Source organism: Impatiens glandulifera, chromosome 8, assembly GCF_907164915.1.
Source record: "Impatiens glandulifera chromosome 8, dImpGla2.1, whole genome shotgun sequence".
Lineage (NCBI taxonomy): Eukaryota > Viridiplantae > Streptophyta > Magnoliopsida > Ericales > Balsaminaceae > Impatiens > Impatiens glandulifera.
The window spans coordinates 19,225,101-19,240,849 of NC_061869.1; positions in this window are offsets into that span (position 1 = coordinate 19,225,101).

The following is a 15,749-nucleotide window of genomic DNA, read 5'->3' on the forward strand; positions in this document are numbered from 1 at the left end:
TTCCTCGAGCAAGCTAGACAAGAATGAAGATGGCCAGAGTGTGGACATCACCGCCTATAGAGGGATCATTGGTTCTCTACTTTATCTTACTGCCAGTCGGCCGGATATCATGTTTGTTGTCGGTGTCTGCGGAAGATTTCAGGCTATCCTAAACAATCTCATTATGTTGCTGCTAAGCGAATTTTGAAATATCTAAAGGGGACTCAAAATGTGGGACTGTGGTATTCGAAGGATTCCAGTTTCAATTTAACTAGCTTTTCAGATGCAGATTATGCAGGGTGCAAAATTGATCGAAAAATCACTAGTGAAACTTGCCAATTCCTTGGTGACCGACTAATCTCTTGGTTCAACAAGAAGTAGACGTCTATTTCCACATCTATAGTTGAAGCCGAGTACCTTGCTGCAGGAAGTTGCTGTTCTCAGCTCTTGTGGGTTCAAAAACAGCTAAGGGACTACGACATTGAGGTAGAAGAATCCCCCATTTTATGTGACAACACCAGTGCTATCGCAATTAAATATAACCCGGTGTTGCACTTTAGGATGAAACATATCAAAATTAGACATCATTTCATTCGAGAGCACGTCAGTCAGAAGCATATTCGCCTTGAATATGTCCCAACCAAATAGCAAGTGGAAGACGTGTTCACGAAGCCACTCCCTGAGACTAAGTTTTCTCACTTTAGAAATATTTTAGGACTTGTTGATTTAAATTAAAGTGTCTTAATTATACGTGCATGAATTGAGGGGAATTTGTTGTCTCAATGAATGGACATAATATGCAGACAGTGGTCTTTATTGGTCTGATTTGATTACTCATCTGGAGGTGCTCCGTACTTAAAAGAAAACTTGCTTAAGCAACTTGTAAATTAAGTCTGGTTAGACATCTACCTGTTCGCCAAACATCTAAGGCAGATGTAAACGCGCATGGTTAGACGTCGTCTAGACAGACTTCTGTTAGATGCTTGTAGATGCACATGGTTAGACGCTGTTTGAACAGACGTCTACCCAACTTAGACGCAAGGTATGCGGATAGTTAGTCAGACGTCTAACTACGTGTACAATCAGATAATTCATCTTCAACCATAGGACACCTGTCCATTATTTCATAGGCTGTCTATGTACCATTCCCGCTCAGAGATTGAATAGTCATATATCTAATAACTTGAAGACACGTATCTCTCAATGTTAAAAATATGACTAAAATTTATGAAGGATGGTTTTCTTCTCATTCTAAATTTATGATAGATTTGATGATGAGTTCTAACTGATGTCTTTTAATTATGACTTTATTGGGAATATATTTTTCAAATTAAATGACGGTTCATTTTTAATGATGAGTGTCCATTCATGTGTCAGTCTTGATATATAAATAAGCATTCATCTTATCTGAAAAGACTTAATATCTTCTTAATGATCTTGAACCCTTACTTAAACCTCTATGATCCTTAGGCTTCTAAACTTCTTAGCTCTCCTAACACCAGTACGTCAAGAAATGGACTCTCTTGCTCCATCCACTCTTCAAATAAACTTCAATTCTGTCTCCACTCTAATCATCCCTGAGATAGTCACAATGTTTGAATCTCTCAAAGCTTCGGGATTAGAGAAATTTCTTGGAGCTCTTGTTGTAATACACGAACCTGAGGTTCGTAAATTCTTTAATTTCAGAAGGTTCTATGACAATAGGCTTGTCGTGGCAAATTTTTTTGAAGAACATGTCTGTTTTGTGAAGAATCTTTTGCTTGATTCTTCAATCTCCCGTCGGAGGGACTGTCTGAGTTCCCTACCTCTTAGAATGAGGTAGTATCTGAAATGAGGCTTGCCTTCTCAGATACATATGTTGAAGGGCAGATTGTTCCCGTCGGTTCTCACGAACCGAAATCTGCTCTGAAAGTTGAGTTTTTTCTCCTCAACGATATCATCTCCAAATCCCTTCTATCTAAGGGATTCTCCAACTCATATGCGAAGAAGATCTTCGAGATAATGATTTCTATCACCAAGGGAACTGCAATCAACTGGTCGAAAATCATTTTCAAAAACTTGGTGGAGATGATCTCCTTTAAGAGAAGGTCTCATGGGTATGCCTCCCCACTTAGCATGTTTCTTCCTTCCCTTCTCACTAATGTTGGACACGGTATTCTCATTAAATCTTCCAGAGTCTTGGACTACCAAAGAGTCCTTGATTATGTTCTTACGTAAGAAGACTGAAGCTGATGAGAAGAAATCGGGCGCTTTAGGAGCTAACTAGGATTATGCCCTTTCAGATGATTTCAAAAATGGGGATAATGAAGTGGCCCGAGGCCTAGGGGGAATCAAGGTTAGAAAGGGATAGAAAATGACTCAGCCTTTGTATTTTTTGGGCAATATCTTTTAAGTTTTAACATCATCAAAAGGGGGAAATTGTTGGGTAAAATTATTTTGAATAAATAAACTATGAATTAATTTTATTTAATACTGAAATTATTTTGATGATCTATGTTAAACTTGGTTGTGAATAAAGTTGAGTGGTCTATTTGTTTTGTGCAAGAACAAATCTAAAAGACAGCGCTACCCTAGACGCGGTCTAAAGCAAGCTATCTTAGACGTCTAACGTAGTTAGACGAGGTCTAACTCCTTCAGACATGGTCTGAAGAGAAACGTAATTAGACGAGGTCTAACTCCTTCAGACATAGTTTGAAGGGAAACGTAGTTAGACAAGGTCAAACTCCTTCAAACGAGGTCTGAAGGGAAACATAGGTAGACGAGGTCTAACTCCTTCAGACGTAGTATGAAGGGAAACTTAGTTAGACAAAGTCTAACTCCTTCAAATGTGGTCTGAAATAAAACGTAATTAGACGAGGTCTAACTCCTTGAGACGAGTTCTGAAGAGATATGTAGTTAGACGAGGTCTGAAGGGATACGTAGTTAGACGAAGTTTAACTCCTTCAAACGAGGTCTAAAAGGATACGTAGTTAGACAAGGTCTAACTCCTTCAGATGTGGTCTAAAGAAGAACGTTTAATGCTTCTCTCTAGCAGTTTTCTAAAGGAAGCATCCGTCTACCCACGATCAATTAGTTGCCTGCCCCACTACCTTCTTCTCCACTTCTTTCAGCAATCTGACAAGCCAGCTAATTCTATCAATGAATGAATGCCACGTATGCAAATATACCTCAACCATATTTCCAGTACAAGACAAGATCAAAGGATATTTAGCGCACTAGTCGTTTAGTACGACCATAGTCAAATTATTCAGAGTCTGATGTACTCTCGTACTACAGGTGGTCATCCAACGGACATATTCACATGTCCTCAAATAATATTCAACCGTTGGTGTATATCAACTATATATGGTAGCCAAATGACAACGATCGAATCACCTGATCTCACCGCTTCACATATTCGACAAAAGAAAGTTTCCGATATCAAGCATCTCTCTTACTATCTAGCTAAAATACATTGTAATCACATACTGACTTTTTTGTGAGAAACTTCAGTGCTGTAAGTTGAACAAATGTTGTTTTGTTCAACAAAGAGTTAGCTAGATTAGTGAGCTGTATTTGTTTCAAAGTATTTAGTGGATATCCTTGCAGTTGTGGAAGAAGGGGTGACGTAAAAATTTATCTCCGAACATCCATAAAACTCCCAGTGTTCTTAATTTGTGCCATTTACATTCAGTTGTCTCAAGATTCAAATCCGACGAACACTTCCGCACTTGAATCTGTTTCAAGAGTTTGAAGGATTTACGAAAAATATAAATAGATAATAATCCCTCACAGTATTACTATCGAAGAATTTATCATCAGTTGCTAACAATAGTCCAGGCACCGATCCAAACATAATTTTTTGAATTAGTTATGTTTAATTAATTTAAACCGGGTTCTGGTTAAATTGTTATTTAGCACCCAGATTATTAAGATTTGAACAAAGGATTAATTATTTTTACATAATTAATTTATTACCGCTCCAAGCATTATAAAAATCTTATAAAAACTAAATGTTTCATTTTAAAAGATGCATAAAACGCAAATTAAGGTTGAAACACATCGAACATCGAGCCACCCCGCAACATGTTCTCCCGTATTGCCACGCGTCCACGACGCGTGTTAAGCTACAGACCGAGGAAAAACGATTTCCCGGGGGTTACAATATGTTTCATAACAAATTAATTCTAAATTTATAATAAAGAGAAAATATTAATTTTCAAATAATCTTAATAATGACTATTTAAATCAAATCTAAAAGTAATATGTATTTAAACCAAATTAAAAAATTGAAACTAAAATTAAGCTCTATTCTATCACACCCGTGTAAGGATGGCAATGGGTAACCGTATACTCGATATTCATGGGTACCTAATGATCGGGTCGGGTATTTTAAATCGGGGTTGGGTTCGGGTCGAGAATGGGAAAGGTAGAAACCCAATTGGGTTTGGGGTCGAGGATGGAGAGTGTGTCAACCAAACCCAAAACCGATACTCAACTATATTAATATTAATATATATATATATATATTAATTTTTTTAAAGAGGTGACTTTTAAAATTTTAATCATTATAAATATTACAATAAATACATATCATTTATTATACTTACCTACAATACATTTCTTCGTAAACTAAAATATTTATTATTCATCATATTCATATTTATTTATCTCCTCATTCTTGATCTTCAACATTATTCTCTCTTTCCCTCTCCTTATTTTTAATCTTTAATCATTCTCCCTACAAGATGTTATTTCCCTCTCCTTATTCTTAATCTTTAACATTATTTTCTCTTCATAATGTTATTTATCACTTCTCATTCTTAATCTTCTACATTATTCTCTTTACAAAATATGTTATTTCCCTATATCATTCTTCATCATCAACATTTCTCTCTAGTTTTTGAATAATATTCTCTCTAGTTTCTTCAACATTATTATTTTATTTCTCCTCATTCTTAATCTTTAACATCATTCTCTTTACAAAATGTTATTTTCCTCTCCTCATTCTTCATCATCAACTTCATTCTCTCTAATTTTCCAATATTATTATATCTAATTTCTTCAACATTATTCTTTATAGTTTCTTCTTCAATTATAATAACTATAATGTTTTTATAGTTTTTGACCACTAAATCATAAATAAGTAATGTTTATAATTTTTTATATCATTAATATTAAAGTTATATTTCTTATTTTTCAATATCAAAATTCTTATAAATATTTAACCAGGTAATAGGATATCCGACAAATCAGGGATGGGGGACACAAATAGAGATACTCGTCGGGTTCAGTTTTCTTCTTGAATTTGAATTTGAATTTGAATCTTTCTTGCTTTTTTCTTTTATTTAATTCCATACATTGTTTCTTTAAACTTTCTATTTTGATAGGTGTTTAGGATTTTTGCTTTGCTTGTTGTAAATATGTAATCTAAATAAATAAAAAAAGAAAACTTAATGTATATAAATGTCATTGACCTAAAATTTCTGTAAAACCAAAAATCGGCTAAACTGGTCATTTCAAAAATAAAAATATAAAACTTAAAGCCAAAACAAAGAAGCAATCTGCTTTTATTTTATTTTTATTATTTTTATTTATTTTATAATTGTTAGGATTAGGTTTTTGTATGTATAAGAGTGTTTATATATTTTAAAACCTTGCTGGATTTATTTATTTATTTTGCAATTTGGGATCCATTTGGATCACCAAGTGTTAGTTAGGATTAGGTCAAAAACGGCACAATGGACCATATTTGTGTGTCATCCGACCAAGGAGCCTCTCCATATGAAAAGATCTGATGCTTTCCCGACGTTTTCAGCACTTCAGGATGCATTTGTGCACATAAAGACCGAAGATTTCTGCACCCAAGGATGGAGGACATAGCTGCATTTATAATTTTATTTTATTTATTTATTTATTTATTTTCACTTTTCTTTAGTCTTAGGGTTTGTTTGTTTGACATTTTTTTATTTTTCTTAGTTAAGAGTTTGTGGCTTGATTTATTCTAGGTTAGAAACAAAATTTAAAATTAAACCCCAATTAAAATTGAACCTAGCCCAAGCATAGACTTAGGAAAATCCACAAACTCTTAACTAAGCAAAATAAAAAAATGTCAAACAAACCCTAAGACTAAAGAAAAGTGAAAAAAATAAAAAAAAATAAAATAATAAATGCAGCTATGTCCTCCATCCTTGGGTGCAGAAATCTTCGGTCTTTATGTGCACAAATGCATCCTAAAGTGCTGGAAACGTCGGGAAAGCATCAGATCTTTTCATGTGGAGAGTCTCCTTGGTCGGATGACATGCAAATATGGTTCATTGTTCCGTTTTTGACCTAATCTTAATCTAACTAACACTTGGTGATCCAAATGGATCCCAAATTGCAAAAAAAAAAAATCCAGCAAGGTTTTAAAATATATAAACACTCATATACATACAAAAACATAATCCTAACAATTATAAAATAAAAATAAAAATAAAATAAAAGCAGATTGCTTCTTTGTTTTGGCTTTAAGTTTTATATTTTTATTTTTGAAAGGGCCAGTTTTTGGTTTTAAAGAAATTTTAGGTCAATGACCTTTATATACATTAAGTTTTCTTTTTTTTTTATTTAGATTACATATTTACAACAAAGCAAAGCAAAAATCCTAAACACCTATCAAAATAGAAATCTTAAAGAAACAATGTATGGAATTAAATAAAAGAAAAGCAAGAAAGATTCAAATTCAAATTCAAGAAGAAACAAAAAGACAAAAGAGCTTACAATGGGCTGCTCTTTTGATGTTAAGGGTGGTGTTTTATCTAAGATTTCCTAAGCAAATCTTGTGACCAACTTAACAAGAAACAATATATGGAATTAAATAAAAGAAAAGAAAGAAAGATTCAAATTCAAATTCAAGAAGAAAAAAAAAAGACATAAGAGCTTACAATGGGGCTGCTCTTTTAATGTTAAGGGTGGTGTTTTATCTAAGATTTCCTAAGAAAATCTTTTGACCAACTTAACAAGAGTGGTTTTTAACTTAATAAGAGTGGTGTTTGCTTAGGATTTTCAAATAGGCAGCCTAGAGAGAGAGGAAGGTGAAGAGAGAGAGGTTGAGAAGCACTTTGCTTGCTAGGATGTTAAGAGGGGTATTTATAGGCAAAGCTATGAAACCCTAGGACCCAAAGGCCCATTTTACAAACTTGACCGTTGGAAAGAAAACTATTTTAAACATTTACAAATGTTTAAAATAATGTAGCAATCTCCACTCACTTGACATGTCACTAAATCAAGTTTTCATCCAATAGGATTTAATCTTTATTTAATAATGATGTAATACTTGGTCATTTTAATTTTATAATTAAAAAAATAACCAAGTCTTAAATTTTTTTTTTACACACGGCTGAAACATTCTCTTTCCACTTTCTCCCCTTTTTTAGCAACTTCTTTTATTTTCTTTTGACCGCACATGATATGATCGTCATCATTTCAAGATTTATGGCTGTCACCATCAAGAAGATGACCTATGTCTTCACCTAATTCTTTTAACATTTGATTTCATGGGTCGAATCTTGGGCATGTGTCGGTCCATTAGTCGGGTCACCAGTTGGATCCGTCAATTGGATCCTTTCTTTGGTCTTACTTCGGGTTGAATTGACTTTGATTTAGATCTTCCTTGCCCTATTCACAAATCTGATCCGGATTTTGCATGTGGATCTTGGATTGACCCATTTCCCTTTATCCTACAAAAGAAATAAAAATAAAACAAACAATTAAAGAAAGAAATTTTATTATTATTAATTATTCCTTCTAACGAACAATTATAATTATAATAAAATACTAACTAACTTATTCAAGAAATGAAATTGCAAAATCTAATCTAACAAACTAATAAAACTAATCTAACTAATCTAATTAAAAATGACAAAATCATATATAACAATTTTTTTACTTTTAAATTAAAAAATCGTTAATATATATATTTTGTAAAAGTTTTTTTATTTATTTATAAATATCCAAGGTATTAATTTAAATGCAATCTTGAATATTCAAATTATAATAATTTCCTCAAGTGTTGTAACTTAGACAAATTACTACCTTAACTTTATCAAGAATCCAAAATCAATTATTTTCAAAAACTCAATTGTTCTAAAAATAATCATCTTTAAAATAAATCGTGCAATGAGCCTGTGAATAAATTCGAGAAAATTGTATAGGCTCAGATTTATTAAAAGCATAAACTATAAAATTGGGGGGTGAAAAGTGAGTGTCTACAGAATGCCCTCTTGGACAAAATTTGTAGAAAATACTCGGTTTTAGAAAAATGCATGTCCAAGCTTAAAAATAGGCACTGCATTTTGAAAACACTCAACTCATAGTTTATTTTGGATTTCTTAAATGAAAAGAGAACAAACCTGACGAGTCTCTCAGGATACCCATGTAATTCACTCTTCATTCTTCAAAGTCAGTTTACCATCTACTTGTTGACGGTTCACCTTTGTTTAGAATATGCATCGCTCTTGGTTTATCGACCGTGTAGATTGAGCCTGGTGGTTTCGACCATATTTCTACACACCTTGCCTAGTCTTTGGATTGTACATGAGTACACATCTTGACTCAGTTTGCTGATTGTGTTTTTTTTTATTACTCTTTTCATTGAGCAATATAATAATAATTTTAATCACAACTCTATTTAGTGATCATTATAGATTTGAGTATCGCTTGTCAGTTTAGCAAAATACTATTTAATCACAATTCTGCTTAGTGATTATATAGATTTAAGTGTCGCTGGTCAGTTTAGCAAAATACTATTTAATCACAATTCTGCTTAGTGATTATATAGATTTAAGTGTCGCTGGTAAGTTTAGCGAAGACTATTTAATTACAATTCTACTTAGTGATTATATAGATTTGAGTATCGCTGGTCAATTTAGTGAATATTATTTAATCCCAATTTTTCTTAGTGATTTTATAGATTTAAGTATCGCTGGTCAGTTTAGCGAAATACTTTTTAATCACAATTCTGTTTAGTGATTATATAGATTTGAGTATCGCTGGTCAGTTTAGCGAAATACTTTTTAATCACAATTCTTCTTAGTGATTATATAGATTTGAGTATCGTTGGTCAGTTTAGCGAATACTATTTAATCACAATTCTGCTTAGTGATTATATAGATTTGAGTATCGTTGGTCAGTTTAGCGAAATGCTATTTAATCACCATTCTGCTTAGTGATTATTATAGATTTAAGTATCGCTGGTCAGTTTAGCGAAATACTTTTTCCCTGAGTTTTTCGAGGGATTCGTTCGCTCGAATGCTTAATCTTTCAACCATGTATCGTTTCTCAAATTTGGAGGTCAATTTGCCTCAGATTCTAAGGCCTTGGGCTCTTTTTATACTCAGGGTATATTTAATAGAATTGGTACATTCTTGTTCTTGCATTGGCAATTTAGACAAGAGTCTAGATGAACAACAAATGGTGATTTCAATATCTCAACCTCTACGAGTATTGTTCTATTTTCTTCGGCCTCTTTACTTTATGATCGGGGTGTATCTGATAGATTCAAATACTTTGTTCTTGCTTAGAAATTAGATAGAATCTAAATGAACAACAGTATTGTATTTCATATCTCAACCAATACAGTCTTTGTTTAATTAATTTTACTTTTCTTGAGGTCTTAAATCTTTGGCACTTGACCTCCAAATTGAGACGAGACATCGCCTTTGTTGATGACATGTTTCCGAGTTTAGGCATTCATCTTTTTATGAGCTCCCTCTTAAACATCAGTAGTTTAAGCTTTTGTCTAGGCTCGAGGTGGATCCGTTTGAGAAGCGCTTTACTCAGATTCCACTAGTTACAATAGTTTGTCAAGAGACATCCATTGGGGAGAAACGTATTTTCCCGCATCCCTACTTTTTTCTTGCACTCGCTCATTAGTTTGCTTGGCACTAGAAAAATTTAGGGGTCTATCTTGTTTTTATCTTCCACAAATGCCCCTAGTTTCGACACAAGGGGTGTGATTGTTTTGGATAGATTTGTGATCCCAATTTCTCGTTGGCTTTAACTCTATGGGGATGTATTTTTTCCTAGCTCAAGATTTGGCTTGTTGGGGATTTGGGATTGTACTTGTGAAAAGTTGCCTACGTATTCTCATAAAAGGAGAAATCAAGTCCGAACGTAGTTCTGAAATTGCATCACGGATAGATCGTGATTCTGCATTTCGTCGAGGTTTATTTCTCAAGTTTCTGCTGGAATTTCAATTGACTTGAGTTGGGGGAATTTCTTAAGTGTCTGCTGGAGTGGCAATTGATTAGTTGGGGAGGTTGTTTAAGTATCTACTGGAGTTGCAATTGACTTAAGATGAAAATCTTTTAAGATCCTAAGCTTCTAGAGAATAAAGTGCTTTAGCCATGTGTTAGGCATTATATTTACTCATTTAACCTAACTCTGTGAGGATCTTTTTATCATTTCATTTTCATAAAATGCCCTTAGTGTTGATACAGAGTTTGATTTTTGAAAATGTTTAGGACCAGGCTCATACATGCTGCCTACGTATCCCATAGCTAGGGGAATTCAGGTCCAATGTAGCTCCATGCACGTTGTTTGTGAAAAATGTTTGTTTTAATTTTTGTGAAAATGTTGAGATCCTAAGTCGAAGAGAAAAATACTTTAGCTTTGGGCGTTGTATTTTCTCAAGTGGGACTTTGTGAGGATCTTGTGCTCATTTTTATTTTAATAATAATGCCCCTAGTGTTGACTAGGAGTTTTTGTTTTAGGAGTCAACTCAAAGTGTGATTAATTCCCTTTTTAATGTATATATGTATGCGATGTGATGTGAAATGAAATGTCTATCAATTTCTTTCGATAATTGATAGTGGTGACCGCACCCTGGATGGGCTACCTACGTACTCTCGAGAAAGATCTGTCTGACGTAGTTCACAACTTGTGAGTTATGAACTTTGATGTATGTAATGAATGTATGTAATGTGAAATGTCTATCAACTTCTTTCGATAATTGACAGTGGTGACCGCACCCTAGATGGGTTGCCTACGTACTCTCGAGAGAGATCAGGTCTCACGTAGTTCATAACTTGTGAAGTTATGAACTTTGGTTGTATGTGTAATGAACGCATGTGGTGTGAAATGTCTATCAATTTCTGTCGATAATTGATAGTGGTGACTGCACCCTAGATGGGCTGTCTACGTACTCTCGAGAGAGATCAGGTCTAACGTAGTTCACAACTTGTGAGTTATGAACTTTGATGTATGTAAGGAATGTATGTAATGTGAAATATCTATCAACTTCTTTCGATAATTGACAGTGGTGACGGCACCCTAGATGGGTTTCCTACGTACTCTCGAGAGAGATCAGGTCTGACGTAGTTCACATCTTGTGTAGTTATGAACTTTGGTTGTATGTGTAATGAATTCATGTGGTGTGAAATGTCTATCAATTTCTGTCGACAATTGATAGTGGTGACCACACCCTGGATGGGCTGCCTACGTACTCTCGAGAGAGATCAGGTCTGACGTAGTTCACAACTTGTGAGTTATGAACTTTGATGTATGTAATGAATGTATGTAATGTGAAATATCTATCAACTTCTTTCGATAATTGACAGTGGTGACCGCACCCTAGATGGGTTGCCTACGTACTCTCGAGAGAGATCTGGTCTCACGTAGTTCACAACTTGTGCAGTTATGAACTTTGGTTGTATGTGTAATGAATGCATGTGGTGTGAAATGTCTATCATTTTTGTCGATAATTGATAGTGGTGACCGCACCCTGGATGAGTTGCCTACGTACTCTTGAGAGAGATCAGGTCTGACGTAGTTCACAACTTGTGAGTTATGAACTTTAGTGTATGGGATTCAACACGCATGCTTTAGACGAAGTATCTTTTGATCATGTTGACATTGAAGGGTGCTAAGAGTTCTTCTTCGTCCAAGGTGGTCAATCTCGTTGCGCCGCCTAAAAAGACCTTCTTGACGAGGTAGGTTCCTTCCCATGGTGTTTGGAATTTCCCTCTAGGGTCTAGTATCCGTAAGTTCTTCTTTAAGACTAGATCGCCTTCTTGAATGTTCCTAGGTTTCACCTTCTTGTTGAAATCTCTGATCATTCTTCTCTGGTATGCTTGCGTGTGATATAACGCGTCTAACCTCATGTCTTCCATAAGTGCTAGTTGGTTGTACCGTGACTTACACCAATCTTCTTCCACTACATGCGTCTCGAGTAAAACTCTTAGAGTGGGGACTTCGATTTCGATAGGTTGCACTACATCCATTCTGTAGACCAATGCAAATGGTGTTTCTCCTGTTGACGTTCGAATGGTTGTTCTGTAGTCCAAGAGGGCTTATGGAAGCTTTTCGTGCCAATCTTTGTACGTCCGAGTCATCTTCTTGATGATGGTGATGATGTTCTTGTTGGCTGCTTCTACTGCGCCATTCGTTTGAGGGCGATAAGGTGAGGGCTTGTGGTGTTCAATCTTGTATTCATCTAGTACTTTGAGTACTTCTCCTTAGAAGTTCCACCATTGTCTGTGATTAAGGCTTGAGGAACTCCGTAGCGTGCAATGAAGTTGTTGCGTATAACTTGGCAAGATGTGATGACTTGAGCACCTTGTATGATTGAGCTTCGACCCACTTTGTGAAATAGTTGATAGCTACAAGGATGAATTTGTGTCTGTTTGCAGCGTGAGGATAGATTTTTTCGATGATATCTATTCCCCATGTCGAGAATGGCCATGGTGAGGTCATGTTGTATAGTAGAAATGTAGGGGTGTGTTTCAAGTTCGCGTAAACTTGACATTGATGACCCTTCTTAACATATTCTACATATTCTTATTCCATTTTCTATCAGTAATAGCCAAAGCGAAGGATCTTCTTAGCGAGTGCTGATCCTTTCATGTGTAGGCCACATGTTCTTGCGTGTACTTCCTCCATGATATGTGATGCTTGAGGTTGGTCGATGCATAGCATGTTCTAATCGTCAAAGGAGCGTCGATATAGCTTTCCTGCGAGTAGCACGTAGTTGGTTGCGTATTGGCGTAGAGCTCTCCTCTCTTTCTTTTGGAAGTGTGAAGGATACTCTCCATGCTCAACGTACTTCTGTAGAGGTTCAAACCAAGGTTTGGGCGCCACTTCTGTGTTGGAAATCGTCCTCTTCTTGAAGTCTCGTTTCTATTTCTGACGAATCTTTAAAGGCCTTATTTTGATTCCTTCTGGGATTTGCGTCATGGCTGCTAACGTGGCCAAAGCGTATGCGAATCGATTCTGACTTCTCAGAGCATGTGTGAATGTCACATGTTCAAACTTAGTTATTAGAGTCAATAAGTGTTGATGGTAGGGTTTGAGGTTCTCTCCTTTGACTTGCCATTCACCATTAGCCTGTGAAATGACTAAGTTCGAGTCTCCTACTATTTCTAGACGTCTCGCTCCTTTTTCATGAGCAATCTTCAAGTCAGAGATGCATGGTTCATACTCTTCTTCATTGTTCGTCACGGGATATTCGAGCTTGACTGAGATTGGGTTGTATGTTCCCACAGGATCGATGAGTAGTATTCCAATTCCATAGCCTAGTTTTCCTGAAGCTCCATCGAATAGTAGCTTCCAAGTTGTAGAGTTAATAGTCATCACTCGTCGTCTGGGAATGCTTACTCCTCGTCGTCTTCAACATCGATTGGTTAGTCTGCGAGAAAATCTGATACAATGCTCCCCTTGATAGATTTTTGAACTGTGTACACGATGTCATACTCTGATATCATCATCATCCACTTAACTAATCTTGGCGACAAAAGTGTTTTCTGGAATAAATGACGAATTGGATCGAGTCTTAATACTAACTTGACTATGTAGGCTTGCATGTAATGCCTTAACCTCTTGGTGACCCAAATTAGGGCCCAACAGACCTTTTCTAATGGCGAGTAATTAAGTTCGTAGCCTGTCATGCGCTTGCTTATGTAGTAGACTGTGACTTCTATCTTTTCCTCATTTTCTTGAGCTAGTAGACTACCCATTGCGTTTTCCGTGACTATTAAGTATAGGATTAACGGTACACCTGGTCTTGGTGTCATTCGAATAGGAGGATTTTTGAGGTACCACTTCATCTTCTCGAATGCGTTCTGACAAGTCATTCCAGACGAATCTTTCATTTTTCCTTAAAAGTTTAAATAAAGGATCACATGTCATAGTCAACTTGTTTATGAATCGACTTAAATACTGGATCTTTCCTAGAAAGCCTCGCACTTCTTTCTCATTTCGTGGAGGTGGCATTGTCGTGATCGCTTCTATCTTGCTCGGATCAACCTCAATTCCTCTTTGTGTGATCAGGAAGCCTAACATCTTTCCTGTTGTCACTCTGAATGTGCACTTCTTTGGGTTGAGCCTAAGTTGGAACTTCCTGATGCGTTGTAAGAATTTGTCAAGATTTTGGATGCGCCATTCTCGATCTTTTGATTTGACAATCATATCGTCGACATAGACTTCTACTTCCTTGTGGATCATATCGTGAAGAATCATCGTGGAAGCTCGTTGATACGTTACTCTTGCGTTCTTCAGCCCGAAAGGCATGACTCGATAATAAAATGTTACGACTTCTGTGATGAACGTTGTCTTCTCCTTGTCTTCTAGAGCCATCAGTACTTGGTTGTAGCCTGAGAATTCGTCCATGAATGATAGGAGTTGATGGCATGTTGCATGATCCACTAGCACGTCGATGTGTGGTAGTGGGAAACTGTCTTTATGGCTTGATTTGATGAGATCTCGATAGTCTACACACACTTGGATCTTTCTATATTTCTTCGCGACTAGGACTACATTGGCGATCCATTCTGGATAATCTACCACTTCGAGAAATCCTGCGTCGAGCTGTTTCTGAACTTCCTCCTTAATTTTGTTTACGATGTATGCCTTCATTCTCTAGAGCTTCTGCTTCACTGGTTTTGCGTCTTCGTAAAGTGGTATGCGGTGTTGGATGATTTCTGAATAAATGCCTGGTATATCTTTATAAGACCATGCAAAAAACATCTTTGTTCGTTTTTAAATGTTTAGTTAAATTCTCTCGTTCTAAATCATTCAAACTTTTACCGATTAAAACAATCTGAGGATCTACTTCTGTGTTAAGATTTATTTCAATTGTTTATTCTACAATAAGTCCCTTAAGGCCTTCGACAATGACATCCTTAAGTCGTCAAATTTTCTACAAGGTGGAGCAGTAGTGGAACTCCTTGTTTGTGATGATTGTTGACTCTGTTTAGGCGAAATGGATTCTTTTAATGAGAATTTTGTCTTTGAGTTTGACGTTCTTGCCTGACTCTTGCTTTGAATAGACCTTTCTGCAGCTTTCCAACCGTCCATGAATGCCCTGCTTACCCTTTCTCTTTCTTCTTGCATTCTCTTTGGTATTGGGGGTCCAATTGTTGCATAAGTTTCGATTTCTGCTGTGAGGTCTTCAATTTGTTGCCCATAATATTAGCGTATCACGAAGATCGTCTAGCTTTAAATGAACTGACTCATTGAACCTTTTGGTGGGTTAGTCATTGTAAATGATGATTGAATATGGGTATGTTGTGTTCAAGAGAATAAAGTCAGTTCGAACCCTTTATCAAATAAAACAAGCAATGCGTTGCTTGTATGCACATAATCCCTAACACACAATTGACGCTCAATTTACCCATTCATAATATATAACGTGTAGAAAAGGATGAGTAAAATAAAATGAGTTATACATATATACATGTATATACATACGTATACATGTATATATATATATATATACGTATATATATATATATATATACGTATATATATATACA